This window comes from Cryptotermes secundus, unplaced genomic scaffold (assembly GCF_002891405.2).
Source record: "Cryptotermes secundus unplaced genomic scaffold, Csec_1.0 scaffold537, whole genome shotgun sequence".
Classification (NCBI taxonomy): Eukaryota; Metazoa; Arthropoda; class Insecta; order Blattodea; family Kalotermitidae; genus Cryptotermes; species Cryptotermes secundus.
This window is the reverse complement of record NW_019740661.1, coordinates 2,658,810-2,675,181: the sequence shown is the minus strand read 5'-3', so window position 1 is coordinate 2,675,181 and position 16,372 is coordinate 2,658,810. Positions and strand designations below refer to the sequence as shown.

At 43.1% G+C, this 16,372-nt stretch overlaps 2 protein-coding genes across 5 annotated transcripts in view; one reads left to right on the top strand and one right to left on the bottom strand.

The window, feature by feature from the left end:
* The window catches only part of LOC111872507 (tectonic-2-like), a 600,257-nt gene that overhangs the window by 467,720 nt on the left and 116,165 nt on the right, over window positions 1-16,372 (top strand). The gene's annotated exons all lie outside the window — the stretch shown is intronic.
* Window positions 1-16,372, bottom strand: part of LOC111872510 (leucine-rich repeat-containing protein let-4) — a 130,181-nt gene that overhangs the window by 79,943 nt on the left and 33,866 nt on the right. For both annotated transcript variants that reach the window (XM_023866504.2, XM_023866506.2), the window contains exon 2: window positions 7,546-7,656. The gene's annotated coding sequence lies outside the window, so the exon portion shown is untranslated. The remainder of the gene's footprint in view (window positions 1-7,545; window positions 7,657-16,372) is intronic.

Here is a 16,372-nt window from a genome sequence, read left to right as displayed (position 1 = left end):
TTAATGACACAAATGTAACTCTACCTGGTGACATCATCAAGAGATGAAATGAGATGAAACACGATTACAAAATCTGATTTGTAGGTGTAGTAGCTTGAATATGTGGAAGTAACGACACTTGTTAGTGTAAAGTCATACGTTGCATGCAAAAATATTGTGATACGTAGGCCCATTGCCAAGTAACAGCTGTATAAACAGGCAACAGTACATCAGCCCTTCCTAGGCAACAGCTCTGTGGATAAGTTGTTTCCCCGGCAACGGGAGAACACGCAATAGTGGAAGATACATTTTCTCTGCGGTCCTTGCCGGGTCTATATAACAAGGACTTGTAGTTCAAATCTCTGTTCATGATCCTCAAGGGGCTTGGCGCCAAGACGAACTGATTGGCAGTAAACCGCCAACTGTGAATATGACTATGGGCTGAGTCAGTGGCAGAAGTTACTCTGAAGCCTCCCAAAGTTTTCATAGGTAGAATTAGGTTTCTATCCCCTGATGAGGTCATTGGATTTTTTAATTTACCTGATCCTTCCGGCCGCACTATGGCCCTGGGGTCCACTCAGCCTCTAACAGAAATGAGTACCAGAAATTTTCCTGGGGGGGGGATAAAGGGCCGCCGGCGCGTAAGGCTGACAACCTTACCGCCATCTGTAAGCCGACTATCTAGAAGATGTGAGAGCCTCGACCTCTCACACTCCTATGGGTCTTCACGGCCTCTTACAGGGACAGATTTACGTTTTTTATCACTAGAATACGGATTTAAGAATAGTATCGGCACACAAAGAATAATGAAAACCAAATAAGATTAATTGTATGAAGGTTCATATTTTTATAGGCATATCTGTCTTTTCTCCGTACCGCGAAGTAAAGTGTTCTCAACTTATAGACATGATGGACATTTTCAAGCGCCTAGTTTTTTGTTAAAACTAGAAAACGAGCAGATTAAAATTATCCAACATATTTATCAGCTTAATAACACACCGTCGTTACAGATCTGTAGATTTGCCTTGAAATTGTCTGCGCTGTTTCGTTGCTTTCCCTCGTTTCTCTTTCTGTTCCCTCGGCAGCTCTCGGCTTATGTGTTGTCATGGTTACGGTTTCCTGCTTTTTGCACGTTACTCACTTTTTGCTATAGTAATTTACATAACAGGTAAATGACCTACTTTCAGTCATGTAAGGTGTGGGATATTATGGCATTAATCGATAACCGCGTGTCGTATTTTCGACGCAGATGCCATGCAGACTTTGTGGGCGTGTTCGCTCATGACTGTATGTTCTACTGTTGCTACAGTCTTTGGTTGTACTGGAAGCGAACAGAACACATAAGCGCTGGTTTATGCTGACGGTGTGAACTGAACTCACTCATTGAGCTGAGCCCATCTTGAGAAGGTGCCAATTGTGGATCTACTCAAGAACTTCCCAGCATTTTATGGAAGACGGAGGTGACGATGTGAACTATATGAGCGAAACTATAAATACCACGAAAAACACAAAAAACACTTAGGGCTTTTCTAGAAATAACACTAGAGAAAGCCAATTAACTTGAGTTCTTATCACGTCACCAGAACACTGAATAACACTTACATCCATGAGACTGCACCCAACCTCCTATACAATCGGTATCGAGGGTAAAGCGGCCGGAGCAACCATTCACCTCCATGTACGTGTAGTTCCGAGTTCAGAATGCATGAAGCTTTGGCTCCACTCTCCTTTACATTTTTTAGTCGAAGGAGCAACTTTATTTAATGTGTACATATGATTATGTCTATTTCTGAGATCGAACTGGGGATCTCTTGTGGCGTCCATACTAAACCTCTGGCCTAGTCACTGCTTCAAGCCGGTTTCTTGCTCGGCTTATTCTTCGACCCTGAAAATGGAGGCGACATGCAACTCCGAATCGTCGGGTTATTTTCAATGGACCACACGGCCTTATATCCAAGAAGACAGAACTCTTTCTGACTCTCCGCATTGTGTGCTTCCTCTTGGGTTCAGGCACTTCCTCGACTGATGATGATGATAGAAACAGTATGGATAGTAAAATATTCTTATTGCATGATCGTTTATAGATCGCGCGAACACTTGTGTTGGGGTTCGAATTCCGCCCAGAGCATTAATATTTGTCTGCGATCTTCTGTTTTGTCTTTTGTATGGCAATAAGTGTATTGGTCAGAGGGAAGTTTCAGATGGATGAAAATTTTCAAAAGAGGGCATACCAGTGATGGTGTTTATTCTGGGCATTCATCTGATATATTATGGAGGTGATCGACCAGTGTATCCGGAATAACATAAGAATCAGGATCGATGCGGTTGCCTCCGAAATGAACAGTGACCGAAGGAACGGTGTAAGAATATCTCAAGGCCGAATCAAAAGCATTTCACTTCGATGAAGTCAGGAAACTTATGAATTCTTCGATACATGCATTGAAGACATCTAAGTACGGTTCTGTTATTTTGTCAAAACTTGTAACAGTACTGCCATTACCTTTTACTTACCTCATATACCGTATTTACGCATGTATAGGCCGCGTGCGTGTATAGGCCGCAGCACAATTTTCAGACAGAAATTATAGAAAAAATAATTTTCTTGGAATATTATTTCAGGAGTAGAACACCCTGTATTACTAATTATGAATATAATTTTTTTTAAATGAAGTGTGATTTCGAATGTTTCGAATATAAGCCGCACCCCAGTTTTCCTCTTCAATTTTTGGCAAAAAAATGTGCGGCCTATACATGCGTAAATACGGTAATGTTTAGTGACACTTTCATTTGCCATCTGAACACTGGAATCAAAAGTACAGCTAGACGGGACGGAATTTTGAATAACACAGTAGGTTGACATTTAGTCTGATATCACGATGACATTAAATTTCACCACTGGAACTGAGTATATCGTTTGAAATGGAATACATCCCACGTTTTGTCGGCCTATTTGAAACTAGGGCATTCCTGTGTCCGCTGAGCATTTCAGCAACCTCATAATGATATTCGTGGTTGTAATAACAGCTGCTGGCAACATCGTCTTTTTGTGGGATCTGTGATTGTAACTTAACAGCCATTTCATATTTGTTAGTCGGAAATGGCGTTTAATTTCTAAACAGAAAAATTAGTCAGTACTGTTTCTGTAGTATATATTGCTGAATGCAATTTCCGGTGGTCAAACAACTCAAATATACAGACCGAAAAGGGCGAATAAATACACATGTTCAGTAGTGTACTTTATTACTAATTTATGTAAACTGACCTTTATTAATATAAATTTGATTAACTATAGGTCACATAAAATGAGAGTATACAAAACTATAATTTTGCCTGTGGTTCTCTATGGGTGTGAAACTTGGTCTCTGACATTAAAGGAGGAGCATAGACTGAGGGTATTTGAGAACAGGGTGTTGAGGAGAATATTTGGGCCGCAGATAGATTAATTGACAAGAGGTTGGAGACAACTGCGTAATGAGGAGCTTCATAACTTGTACTCTTCTCCAAGTATAATTAGAATTATCAAGTCAAGGAGGATGAGGTGGGCAGGGCATGTAGCACGAATGGGGGAGAAGACGAATGCATATAGGATATTGGTGGCGAAGCCAGGAGGAAGGAGACCACTGGAAAGACCAAGGCGCAGGTGGGTGGACAATATTAGAATGGATCTTAGAGAGATAGGATGGGATGGTATGGATTTGATTGATCTGGCTCAGGATAGGGACCAGTGGAGGGCTCTTGTGAACACGGTAATGAATGAATATTTATATTTATATTTGTACGGTAATGAACCTTCGGGTTCCATAAATTGCTGGGAAATTCTTGAGTAGCTGCAGATTTGGCTTCTCCTCAAGAAGAGCTCAGCTCCATAAGTAAGTACGTAAGTAAGTAACTATAGGTCCTCATATGGCCGGTCACAATAGCCGCGCGGTCTAAGGCATGAACTTTCTTCGCTCGCTCGAACGCTTGGATCGTGGGTTCGAATCACGCTCAGGACATGGATGTTTGGTGTGTGTATTCGTTTGTTCTGTGTGTAGATAGCGGTCTTGCGACAGGCCGATCATTCGTCCATGGGGTCCTACCGTCTGAAAAATGATTACGGAACAGAACAAGAGGCGTGGGCCCTGAATGGGCTGGAAGAGACATTGAAAAAAATAGGTAATCATATATATTTGCTTCTTGCAGTGGGCCTATAATATGCGGAGGGTCTCTGTGTCATAATAACATAGCCCCCAGCTTTAACTCTCTCTCAACAATAAAGTATTGAAATTATCAATAACAATGCGAAAGTAACGGCACTGAACTCATGTCGCCTGAGTCCGGAAAGTTCCATCTCACGCGTCAACTTAATAGGCGTTTTTAATATTGTGGGGCTCGTAGAATGAGACTGTACTCGATGTAGGCTCCAGGTCGTGGATTTCGGAGTAGAACTCATGTACGATGCTGTTGGATGTCCATGCTACTTGTGAGGACTCTGCATTTGACCTCTACGATCCTGAAGCGTGTTGTAGGCACCCGTGAAATATCTTACCCCCCTCTGGAAAAATTTCTGTTCTGTGGCTGACGACTATCTTCGTTTGGTTTTATTGATGAATTAATTTGTGTTAAATTATGATCTTCCTTTTGTCCTTCGGATATCGCAGCTGGAGTTTCTTTATAAGGGCCTTTAACCCCCCCCGCCCAATATACTAACGATAAAAATGGTAACTACAATTAGTTACTATAGGATTCTGACGNCCAGTGATTGAGGCTAGCTCTTTCTAAGGGACCCAACTGAATAGGTGTTTTCCTTCACCTGAGGACGGAAACAGATCCAGTTTCCGAAACGTCGTGTTTTTATTTGTTATCTTAAAAACCAGGACGATGGATAAAGTCCAAAATCCCAACATATCAGTGGGTAACTACAATATGTGCCGAAATGTTAGGCACGATTTATTTCCGAAAATCGAAATTGTACAATTGCCCGCTACTTTTCTATTTCCCTTTCTAGGTGTTGAAAACTGTAATCATCTACATGGCGAGGAAATACATGTAGGATTTGAGGTGTCTTCTGGGATATAACGCCTTGAAGTCCATTGGAAGTCAACCCGTGAAGCAGAGATCTGCTTGCTGCTTGCTTCATACCGGTTTCTTTCTTGGCCTATTTTTCGACCCTGAAGATGGAGGCGACATCTTCCTCCAAAACGCTGGTTGACTTTCAACGAACTACACGGCGTTATATCCCGGAAGATAGGACTCTACATAACCACCGCTGTGATAACCTTAAATCCAGCATGTCTTTTTCTTGAAAACGAAACATGAAGCAGGTAGCAAGCACAGGTCTGCTTGTTACCTGCTTCATGCTGGTTTCTTGCTTGGCTTGATCTTCAACTCTAAAGTTGGAACCGGTATATTCCATCGAAACATATGTTGACTTTCAAGAAACTACACGTTATATACCGGAAACTATGACTACATAACAGTAGCTGTGAGAGCCTCACATCATGCTTGTCTTTCCTCAGAATGAAGCAGGTAATTTTTCGACCCTGAAATGGAAGCTGTATGCTCCTCCGAAACGTCAGTTGGCTTTCGACGGACTACACTGCGTTACATCCCGGAAGACAGGAACCTTAAAAAAGATATGGAATTTGGAGATCGGTCGCTGCACGTCCTAGGAAGGAGGTGGAAGGGGGGGGAGCTGTATTGCAAAGCCAAATTTTTCAAAGACGGATGCCTTGCAATTTGCATTGCTTCAAATGCTCCCGTATATAAATGTTAATTGCGAATGTCTAGTGTGCAGTTCATGATATGTCATCGATTTTAATAGCACATAAAAGTGCTAATTTAATAATGTAAACAAATGCGTTCGTAGAATGACAATTTAAAACCTTGTATTGATACTGAACACACGATTGTCGAACAAATAAACCTGGATACCCATGTTGTCATGGTCGATCTCATCACCTCGTTACCGTGGCGCTAGTGTTCTGTTTGTTTTTGATGAAAACGACGTGTAGTCAGCATTTCACGGGTTTCGAGAACAACGTCCAAGTTTGAAGGATAGCAACCCTGTTGTAGAAGCCCCTGATTTCTATCCCTTCGTTATTTCTGGCGTATCCGAATTGCTGACCGACAGAAGGTAGTAGCACTAGACAGAATTAGATTATATCCCCTACAATTCTCTGCTTCGTAAGCATAAAATAGACAACCCAGTTTCTTCTGAGACGAATGAAAATTGTCATTCCTATCGAATTCAGTGGAGAGAGTCGTTGAGACACTGATAGTCCACTCAGCTAGTCATTGCCATATTCAGAACAGTCCTCCACGAAACGTTCTCAACCAGATGTATCCAGTACACACTCATTAGTTACTCTTAAACACCTACTTTAATATTATCCACCCATGTACACTTAGATCTATTCGGACCGAAGAGAGATGAAGTGACAGGAGGATGGAGAAAACTGCATAATGAGGAGCTTCACAACTTGTACTCTTCTCCAAGTATAATCAGAGTGACCAGTCAAGGAGTATGAGATGGGCAGGGCATGTAGCACGAATGGGGGAGACGAATGCATATAGGATATTGGTGGGAAAGCCAGAAGGAAAGAGCCACTAGGAAGACCAAGGCACAGGTGGGTCGAAAATATTAAGATGGATCTCAGGGATGGGATTGTATGGGTTGGATTGATCTGGCTCAGGATAGGGACCAGTGGAAGGCTCGTGAACACGGTAATGAACCTTCGGGTTCCATAAAATGCTGGGAAATTCTTGAGTAGCTGCAGAATTGGCGGCTCCTCCAGAAGGGCTCAGCTCCATGAGTGAGTGAGTAAGTAAGTAAGTACACTTAGATCTCCTGAGCGGTCTGTTCGTTTCATATGTTTGGTCTACATATGTATTTCTCATCTCTCCATTCCATGTTAGGCAACATGTTCTGTCAGTTTCATCCGTCTGTAACTGTCTCCTTCCTGATGTTACTGCCTTAGGTCTAGATATGTTCGCGGGCATTCATATAGTCTTCCGTTAATGTGAGAGACCACGTTACACGCCCATACAAATGAACAGTTAAGCCTATAGTTCATATTTGGAAATTTATTTTAGTGACAATGTCAGGGTTATTTCATACCAAGGCGCGAAATATTCTTCACAAACATAACTGAGCCTACAGACCGTCGTTCAATCCCTTCCACGCCCAGTTTTCTTTAGCAAACGAGTGCCATATTTATTTTCGTACCAATTTCAATTTCACTTTCCATTGTTCAGAACAATACATTGGCATAAACTGTCACGAGACGGTATGAACAAGTTTTATTCGTAATTAAAAACGAAAGATATCTAGAGCATTGCCCCTTGATGAGATATCTCGATCGTAACGTGAAGAGATTAGTAGCGCCATAGCGATCCTCCTGACGTAATCGTGAAAGAGCCGCTACGAGACAGTTCACATGCGGAGAATGCTACCATCTCGTTTGGGGATACCCATTTATTCACGCACGCACACACACACAGTTTGTACTTCCATGTGTGAGGCATTGTATTATTTGTTTACATCAACTATTGCACCACGTACTGAGAACCCAGTATGCTACTTACTATGATAGAAGACTTCGGGCCCTGTGAAAGATTGTTTGCGGTCGCATGCGGTCTGGTTGTCGTTATGCCTCTTGAGTTTCTGGAAATTGCTTCTCCGGCTTTTATCGTTTTCTGAAAGAAAACAAATTGGAGAATGTATGCATAACACAATTCTGTCGCATTCTGTCCCTTTTGTGTAATTATATCGAAAGGAACTAAGTTGAATTTTTAACGAAGTAACTGTTGTAGTAGCATGCGCACTTATACCTGTATTTTAATTAAGTTTACATTAATATACATGAAGACCTAGAAATTCAGGCGGTAGAAAGCTTCGTTTAATTCTTATCAAGAACAAGAGAATTGGGTAATCTTCATATGTGTTGGGAACACCACTATTGATTAAGGTCGGACATAGCGTAACAATCAGGAGCCGGGATAGCGTAGTTGGTATAGCGACTGGCTACAGGCTGAACGACCGAGGGGTCGGAGTTCGAGTCTCGGTAGGGTCAAGAATTTTCTCCACGTCGTCAGGACTAGCTGTAGGGTCCACCCGTCCTCCTATGAAATGGGTACCGGGTGGTAAAGCGGGCGGGGCGTGAAGCTGACCAGTAACTTCAGCTAGTGCCGAGGTCAAGAAAATATTGTGACGCGTTACCTTATGTCCCTCGCCGCGACAACCGCTACAATCAGAACGGACACTTCCACGACAACGAATACGTGGAAATTGGGGAGTTCCCGTAGCGACAAATCGTAGCAACGAATTGTCGTTGAGTAACAACGGATGAGACGAAACACGTTACCGGTGTAGTCTACTCGTATACGAAGCGTTCCCGTAACAACGGGCTATCTGAACAGCGGTAACGGAACCCTGAGGAATGGTGTCCGGTATCCGGTCCGCTTAGCCCCTATAGAAGCAGAGCTTGGAGTAATGAGTATTGAGAACGAGACAGTCTTGGGATAACCATGATCGAGGACCGTTGAGATGTCGCATTGAGTATTAGGCCAGAAGTCAAGTGATATTACAAGTGATAACAATTGTAAGGTGTGTAAGTGTGTGTGTCCAATAAAGATTCGCTAAATCCGAGACCAACGTGAAGTTATTTGTCGCGTGACATATCCAACACGTGGCAATATGGATCTATATATCCACTCCCCCATACGCCTTCATGGCATAGTGCTACATTATATAACATGAGGACAGTGTTACCATTTTACCTTTTAGCGTAACAATTTTGAATCGTTCGCTCCCTTTTGTTTAATTATATTAAGAACCCCTGAGGCTTACAGAGAAAGCATTTTTGACACAAATTTTACCCTTAATTTTATATGTACACCTTCTATTTGAAACATCTCTCGCATCGACAACTAGCGAGTTATGCTCAAATGCGCACATAAACGCATGTAGGTCTTCCAAGTGCTTGCTATGTAGTCCGAGTTAATGTATAGATACTAATTACAGATTATACAGGTGATTTCGCTGGATATCAACCTGTTCATGCCACTAGTCATTAGTATATCTAATGAGTAATCAGCACTTTAGCTTATAGAATTATGTAATATTCTGATTGCTAAAAAAAAAATGTAGTCCGAGGTAAGGGCCATGCCATAGCTCCAGTGGTTAGTCCGTGGCTTCCCACCGCGGCGGCCCGGGTTCGATCCCGTGTCTGGGCAAGTGGGATTTGTGGTGGACAAAGTGGCGCTGGGGCAGGTTTTCTCCGAGTACTTCGGTTTCTCCTGCCAATCTTCATTCCACCAATTGCCCCACAGTCACACTCACCTATCATCTGGGGCTGGTAAAATAGGCCAGAAGTGGCCGCAGTACAAGGGACTTAGTCCCAACCCACTAGCAAAAAAAAAAGATAGTCCGACTTAAACCAAAATTCAGTTTTATTGAAAGTTGTCCCATATCTTTCGAAGCTAAGTAACAGCTGAAGCTGATAAAAGATCCTGAAATAACTGTCATTCTGCAGTGAGGGAAATGTCTTGTGGGTAGCGTCTGGTGCTTTGGGCGCCGCTGGGCGTACTATAACTTGTGGGTGACATGTAGCGCTTTGGGTGAGACTGAGCGTGCCGTTTTTGCGGACGACGTGTGGCTCTTTGGGTTCGACTGGGCGTGCCGTTTTTTGCGGGCGTCGTGTGGCGCTTTGGGTGCTACTGGGCGTGCCGTTTTTTGCGGGCGTCGTGTGGCGCTTTGGGTGCTACTGGGCGTGCCGTTTGTAGCTGGCGACGTGAAGCGCTTTGGGTGCGACTGGGCGTCCGTTCCGACGTTTGGCACGCACTGGCTGAAGGGAGATGTAACACCATGCCACTGCATGCTGCATCGTGCCTTGGAGTCGGTGCCATTAACAGCAAGGCCCAGAGGACTAACAGCACGACAGTAATTAGCTGCTCCCTTGCCAGAAAGTTAACACACGTGTGTGTGTGTGATTTATTCGAATTATGTTCCTACTTAGACACTAAGTCTAGAACTGCATTTTGTGGACATGTGAAAGCTTTAAAGGAAAATTATTAATAAAATGTGCCAATAATTTAATCTAGAGTGAACTACAACAATTTTCATATGTCACTTAAGAGATTAGTGAGCTGTTATTGTTTTCACTGTTTATTAAGTTTATTAGGGATGCAGCTTCTTATTGTAGTAGGTAACTAACTCATGAAGCTGAATTCTTCTCTGAGAAGAAGCCGCTTGTTGTCTTATTATAAATGCATGTAGAAATATACAAGTGTGTAAGATATTAGGTCCTCAGAGCGGTGGTTAAGAAAAGTTTTATCTTCGGGAATGAAACTCCATGCAGTCCTTTGAAAATCAACCGACGTTTCGGGGAACGTCACCTCCATCTTCAGGGTCAACAATGAGGTAACCAATATATCAGTATGAAGCAGGTAGCAAACGTTCTACTTTATATTTGCTTCATGCTGGTTTCTTGCTTGGCACATTCTTTGGCCCTGAAGATGGAGGTGACATGATCCTCCGAAAAATCGGTTGATTTTTATCGGACTACACGGCCTTGTATTCCTTAAGACAGAACTGCTGATGTAGGATGCAAGTAGATACAAGCATTGAGCAAGAAATGTGTGGCGTAAGAAATAACGAATTTTATTATTCCCATGCAGTTTATGTTAAAAAGAGCAGGGGTGAGGTAGGGTAATTTACTAATAACATACACTCCGTGACCCATTAGTCCGCAAGCGAACTATACCGACCGAGCGACCGCCACTTGTCGACGAAGTTAGTGCCAAATTTTGCGGATAGATGGTGTCGCATGGTCAGCGCAACGAATCCCCACGGCCGTTAATCTCTGTTTTCTAGACCGGAGGCTCCAGCTCCTCAGCTATCCTCACGAGGCTGAGTGGACCCCGTTCCAGACTCACTACTTCTCAGAAAATCTGGTAGCGCCGGGAATCAAACCCAGGACCTCTGGATCCGCAGCCAGGAACTCTGACCACTAGACCACAGAGGCGGTCACAACTTACACATACAATATAACATTAACTCCTATGTAAAAACATACAACAGACTTAACTGTGTACATCATATTGGGTTAATTGTTTCAATGGCAAGAAGAAGATTAGAAATAAAAATAAAGGTCACTTTTACATTTTCCCAATATCGGAAGAGGCTCGTAGCGCCCAGCCCCTGAATTGGAAGAAGCAGATGAAGGAGGAAGAAGAATAAATTCCGGAGGCAATTGAACACAGCGAAATGCCACAGTATCGTGACGAAGGAGAAGTTCATGTCGTAATAAAGTATTCCGGCACACCCGCAGGCCTTAGCAGTTGTCCATAGCGTGCAGGTTTTCCATCTTATACTGAATATTACGTGTTCAGTGCACATTAAATCTTTTAAAAAGGCATTGTTAAATAAAGTATTATAGATAATGCACACGCCATAAAGTTTAGCCCCGCTCACTTTACTGAAGAGATAGAGCGTTATTATATCATCGTGTCCGTGTGTATTTATGTATTCCTTCTACAGTTAACTGACGGATATTCACATGACTTCGTACAGGAGGTTGCTACAACTCTGCGCTCTTAATTGCATATCATCTTCATCAACAACAGTAATTCAGTTTCCTGCAATATATCCGCTAGAGCGCTCAACAGCGTTAGGAATGCGAATTGAAGGCAGAGAAACTTTAAAACAGAAACAACGAAAACACGTAATACGCCCGTGTGAGAGAAATACAACTAACACAATAGAAACGCGGTAAGAGCCGGGGATAACACAGAAATACATGTCCAAAGTATACAAAATAGTCTGAACAAAAGTTAAACGTTATATAATTATTCATTAACTGTGAAAGTGATCTGCGACTTAACGTGGATGTGGATGCATCGTTATACAGAGCCACTGAATACGACCATCTTCTTCTTCCTGTTCTTATGGCAGCCGCACAGTGTGTATGTTTAGCTTTGTCTGGTGGTGCCCACTAACTGCTGCAACTATTTGTATGGGAGTAGTTGTTGCCGTCAGCAGATCACAGTAGCCACGCGGTCTAAGGCACGAACTGTCTTCGCTCGCCTGAAAACTGGGATTGTGGGTTCGAATCACACTCAAGGCATGGATGTCTGTTTCCGTTTATTCTGTGTATAGGTAGCGGCCTTGCAACGGGCTGATCCCCCGCCCAAGGAGTCTTACCGACTGTATATAGGATTAACAAATTGAAAAGAGCTGTCACGGCCCAACGAAGAACTGTAGAGGCATAGATAGATAGAGAGTTGTTGGTGCCAGATTCATGTAAAGTCGGTGAGAGCCGCTTGGAGACGCAGCAACAGGTAAGATAAGACTGTGTTGTTACATCTTCCTGTCCGTCTGATTATTTTTTCTTTTTCTGTGGCGCTACATCCCCAATTTGGGCCTAGGCCTACCTCCATGAAACTCTCCGTTTCACTTCGGTTTACTAGATCTTAGACATTCGGTAGGACTCCTTGGGCGAGTGATCAGCTCGCCGCAAGGCCTCTACCTGTAGACAAACACAGAAAAACGCACACAAACATCCATGCCCTGAGTGGGATTTGAACCCACGATCCCGGCTTCCGAGCGAGCGAAGACAGTGAATGCCTTAGACCGCTCGGTTACCGTGACCGACGTCCGTCTGATTATGGTTCCCTGAATTTCCGTGTTACAATGTAGTTTCCTTGCGATGCTTTAACCCCTTGCACCATTTATGAACACATATGTGGGTTTGCAGCTGTATCTCTGTCCTGAAGTTCCAACCCTTGCCACGTTTTTAGAATGCATAAAGTATTTATCGGGTGCTCTCAGCACTGCCGCACGCTCGGAAGCGAAGAGCCAGCGCCATGCACTCCAGGACCAAGTTCAGTTGGAAGATTTTATGAAAAGGTTCAGAATAGAACACGTATATTTTCTTTGAGCTCCTGAGATACACTGGACTTTGTTCATCGTCCGGCATTATAGAAAGTAGGAAACACAACGTTTCGGAAACTGGATCTCTTCCCGTCCTCAGGTGATGGGGGAGTGGAAGACACCTACTCAGTTGGTCCCCCTAGAAAGAGCTAACCTCAGTCAATGGACAACTCCAATCAGATTCACTGCAGCTATGTAATTATCTGGAGCCAGGCTAATACAGCGGGAGATAACAAGAAAGTAAAAAAAACAAAACAAACTCCGTGGCCTGCAATCCGCAAGCGAACTATACCACCGAGCGACCGCCGCTTGTCGGTGAAGTTAATGCCAACTTTTGCGGATAGAGGGTGTCACATGGTCAGCGCAACGGATCCCCACGACCGTTAATCTCTGTTTTCTAGACCGGAGCCGCTTTTTTCTTGAAATAGCCCCTCAGTTATCCTCATGAGACTAAGTGGACCCCGTTCCAGACCCACTGCTTCCCAGAAAGTTCTGGTAGCTTCGGGAATCGAACCCGGGAACTCTGGATCTGTAGGTAGGAACTCTGACCACTAGATCACAATATGCAATAAATATTGTGATTAAGCACGCACATGCGTGGAATTAGGGTAGAAATTTATGCCACAAACTTAGGCAGAATCTACTTACTACTACTGGTTCAGAATATTTTATCGTCCTGTTTCACGGACGAAGTTGTCTCAGACGGTAACACTTCTGACTAGTATTGTGGACGCGGTTCGTATCTCGTCCGGGACACCTGTTACTCTAACTTAGGGTTTCATGGTTTCCCTCAGTCCCCCAGAAGAATTTTGTGAAGAAATATGATTTAATGAAGGCGATATAGTAATAAATTGTGCAAATTTTGAAAACAGATAAACGTTTGGATTCCATTAAATGCAGGGATGGTGACCCGCTGAGCGGCCACCAGCTTTCGAACGGTAAATTTGCTTCACAGAGTTATACTTAGATTAATGAATTTCAGTTTAGCAGCTGTGTTAATAATTTTCCGCGGTCTTTATTTTGGAGTTTTTGCTGCAACATTGGGAGGGTACAAAAAACTCTTGTTTATTGCCGTTACTTCTGAAAACTTCGGAGACATATCCAGTATGTTTCGTGTCCAACAGCTTCACTTCGGAGAGCAATTAAAGTTTTGCTATTTCGAAGAGTTCTGAGGCAGTGTTTCTCATTTGGACCATTTCAGAAATGCACAAAACTTTGTGACAGTGCGCTCGCCTTGCTTGGTACGAATTAACAGTAGCGACGCTGGGCGCAGCTTGATTCATCCGTGTCGTGTTGCGGAGGGCGTGTCCCTTACAGCATTACGCTTGCTTCTTATAAGACAGATGGACCTACAGCTGCATTGCGAATGCTGGAGAGGGGACGCGGTTAGGAACGGTGAAATGTGACGCATTTTATTCAATTGTTACTGCATAAGGCAGAGCACGGAGACCCTAGTTTTATAGAGATGTTAATTACGTTGAAATATATTCTTGGTTATATTAGTGTGGTTTTTAGACATTTATTTTATTAATCCACAGAAAAAAAAATTCCGCAGAACAGCATTATGTCGACGAATTGTNTCTACCAGTCGCCATACCCTGCCGGTACTGGTGATCCCTATCAGCCCCGTTCAGCCAGCGAAGGTGGCAGTGGTTCCAGATACTTCCCCATCTACCGGAGGTATTGGAAACTACTTGGGCGGGAAACTTTGCCTAATTTTTCTCAGAGCTCTCTTAGAGACATGAGGATCTTTTACGTGCCGTAAATCTACGACACGGGACCCACGGCTTGAAGTCCCTCCTGGAGGACTTGTTCCCTGAATTTTTCCGCCCTTAAAAATTCCACGACCTCCGACGGGTTACTTTCTTCTAAATATTAGATATTTAGGTAACTATATAAATCAATATGACTGTGATAGCTCACTCGCCATAATAATTCTTTAATAATAATAATTAATTCTCGACAAAAGCAAGGGATTTGTCTCTTCTCTGACGTACCCTGCTCGTGGACCCACCCATCCTTCTATCCGGTTGATATCGGCCCCTCTCTTTCCTCAAGGGTAAAGTTGCTGGAGCTTGATTCTGCTACACCCCAATGTAGTACCGTAGATAAGAATGGGCGGAGCGACACATCCACTACGTAACTGAGCGTATGAGTAATTTTACATCCAGCAGGAGCAGCACCGGTAGGAAACCGTGTTAGAAAAGGGAATGAATGATTTTAATGTGTGTTGTCTTGAGAACGAGAGATCGGTATCTCGCCCTGTCCCATAACTAACTGCATGCAGCAGCGATTATATCGAGAATATGATACTTACTCAAATGATCACGAAATTATCGCGTTCACAAGAATTATATTACTCGTATCATTTTGCCATCCATAAGCTATTGTCCCATATAATCGAACGCCTCGGTCAAGTGGGTAAATCCGGATTCGTATTCAAGATATAATGGGTTGAAATCTCGGCTATACTGACTGAAGTTTTTCGTGATCTTTCTCAGTCCTTCCGCTCAAATACCGGGATAGATTAGATCACGACCGCGTCCTTCCTCAGCCTTTCAAATTGGCTCAATAAACGCCTTATCATCCGACGTTACAGTCTGGGCCAATCGCAGCATTGTTTATATACCGTAAAAATAAAATATCCCATACATTTTTGTGGAAGTTCCTCTTTTTTTTTTAATATAACATCTACTCGGATTTATTGCTGTATCTAGAGACGCCATGAAGAGAAGTGCGAATGTGTATATTCCAGATTATATTGATTCATAGGATTTATTTGCCGCTAAAGGTTTGTTTGCTGACAGTAACACTGCTCTGTCATCTCTTTGCATCGATCTGCCCCCATGATTGTGGGTTTAACTGGGGAATTGATCGTAAATAGACGGTTATGACATTATAGCTGGGCGGTTGTGACTGGGTGGCTCCAGTATTAAAGTTGAGCTAGCATCAGCTTGACTGTGCGGACCTCTGCTGTCTGCTGGAATTATAGAATTGTAACAGAAAGCAATATCTGAGAAGCTTAGTTTCCGTATTCACGAGATGTATTGCTTTGCTTTGATACTGGCTACGGACTGAACGACCGGGTTTCGATTCTCTTTGCCTCCACCACATCCGGACCGGCTCCGAGCGTCACCTAACTTCTTTTCCGTTGGGCACCGAGGCCTCTTTCCCCTGGGATAAAGCGGCTGGAGCGTGTAGATGTAACGGCACACTTGCATCCATTACCATAATGATGAATTTGTAGATCTTGACCTACACCCAATCAAGTTTTAATGGCGTGACATCTAAGTACAGGAACAACTATGAATATGTAGCTCAGTTTCCTTTCTTAAAAAGCATAAATTACATTTATGAGAATGCAACTCATATGCCTGAAAATCTGAATCTATTGGCAGATTTTCACAACATTTGATATGAATATTACGCTATTGGAGGCCACCTCACCATCGTTCTCTCATTTCATATAATCACCAATAA